The sequence below is a fragment of the Grammomys surdaster genome, unplaced genomic scaffold, assembly GCF_004785775.1.
Source record: "Grammomys surdaster isolate TR1022 unplaced genomic scaffold, NIH_TR_1.0 275, whole genome shotgun sequence".
NCBI lineage: Eukaryota > Metazoa > Chordata > Mammalia > Rodentia > Muridae > Grammomys > Grammomys surdaster.
In genome coordinates this window covers 1,866,927-1,869,058 of record NW_021604716.1, presented here as the reverse complement: position 1 = coordinate 1,869,058, position 2,132 = coordinate 1,866,927, and positions in this window count along the sequence as shown.

Genomic DNA, 2,132 nt, shown 5'->3' with positions numbered 1-2,132 from the left:
CGTCACACGCATCACGGGTAATTCAACCTATAACCCTCTCCGTCACATGCATCATGGGTAATTCTCTACGGCTCATCATTGTCCTTGTTTTACATTTATTTGCTTGTTTTACAACATGAATTTTTGTTTTCTCATAGTTAAGTTTGTCAGTTCTTCTCTTGAAAGGTCCATAAATTTAGAAAGGTCTACCCTCTTTTCTAGAGTAAAGTATTGTCCAGTATTTTAATCTTCTCTTACATTTTCACACTTAACTTTAAAATTTTTAATCCATCCCAATTTCTCCTTATCTTGGCCAACATCAACACCCTTTGATTTCTAAATCAGTCCTTAAATGTCTTCAAAGGATATAAATGGTCCTCTGGAGGAACACACTGTAGCGGGAGTTTTGGCTACACCTCTTTGTGCTCTGGGCAGATCACAGGAGCACACTCGCCCAGGAGCTTTCTTTGGATTCAAGAATGAAACACACACACACACACACACACACACACACGAGCTTATTTTTAAAATGCCTTGGCTACTTCAAAGACTAAGCATTCCTAATCCTTCCCTTGCTACCCTAGCCCAATTGGGGAAGTGGCCAGTGGCTACTTATACAAAATTTCACGTGGCTGCTTGGTTTTATCTCCTGTTGTTATGTGTTCCATCTTTCTTCCCAGAGTTATTTCCAATCTGCCTATTCTTCCCTGCATCCTACCCAACTCTAAGTGTCCCGCCCTGTGCCAGCCACTAGCCATTGGCATCTTTACTGATGGATCAAAAATCAATTGGGAACAAGGACCTTTAGCATCTGGACACACAGATTCCTGATTGAATCAAAGTATTAGAACCAATCTCCAGCACATAACTGATAGAATATGTATTTTTGCATATATATTATATGATTATTTTATTATAGTGACTTTATTAAATTTGTTACAGTGGCTTAGAGAGTATGGTCCAACTAGTCCAACAATGACTGTCTACCAATGGAAACTCCAAGAATATAGTAGTTGCTCAGTCCACCAGGCTGAATGTCTCAGCTGGTCTTCAGTATACACTGGAATTCTGAAGAAGCGGTATCTAATGCCAGTGAAGGAGTGGACTTGCAAGAGTGAGGGCAAGCAGGCAAAGAGCAAACGCCTCCTTCTTCCACCAGAAGGTGTAGCCCAGATTAAAGCTGAATCTTCCCACTTCAAATAATTTAATTAAGAAAACTCCCTCACATGTATATCCAGGCACTTGGGTTTTAGTGAATTCCAGATGTAGTCAAGTTGACTACCAAGAACAGCCATCATAGAGAAGTTGAACCATTTACTGTCTTATTACATCTGGGAACATCACATGAATTCCTCAGGGGCAATCCTCCAAATGTAAAATAGGAATGCCAGTTCAAAGCAAGGTACCTGGCTGCTTTCCATCAGAGATAGGAGACACTTGATCCAGATAAGGCCAGAAAGATGAAATCTCGGTTTGCCTCACATGCTTTCTCAAGCAAGCCATTGTGGGTAGGGTGGGGGGCAGTGGTAATCGAGGAAAAAGCATGCCAAAACTTCATTTTCTTTGAAATACCTTTCCAGAGCTTTATTTGTTCCAACATCCTTTAAACATTTGAAATGCCTTCCAGTGAAGTGTTTCGGGCACTATTTCAAAATCGATTATGTTTCCTGTCCTTGAGGACAATGTGTTGCTTCAATAGGCAAGGCTGTGGTTTTAAGGCTCACCAATTCCATTCTTTCTCTTCTTTACTCTTTGCCTAAACATTGTGGCTTAAACCATTAGTCACAAAATGAAGCAATTAGCATGTCTCTAAATACACTTCAGGACAAACACAGCAGCTCCACAGCCAGAGACTCCATTCTGGTACTTGCGGGACCTGCCCACATAGCAGAGAACAGCCAATGCTTGCTAAATAAATTAGTGTGAGTGTGCCTGGGGCCCAGGGAAAGAGGAATAGTTATTAATTCCATAATAAATGAGGGGACATGCTATGGGATTTTATAGGGAAGTCAAAGCCTTTAAAATCACAACTTCCATCATTTTTTGTTTAACTTATAGAGAATTCCCATTTTTGTGTCCCACAGAACATGAGCCCTATGGAATGGAAAGGGAAGGGAAGGGAAGGGAAGGGAAGGGAAGGGAAGGGAAGGGAA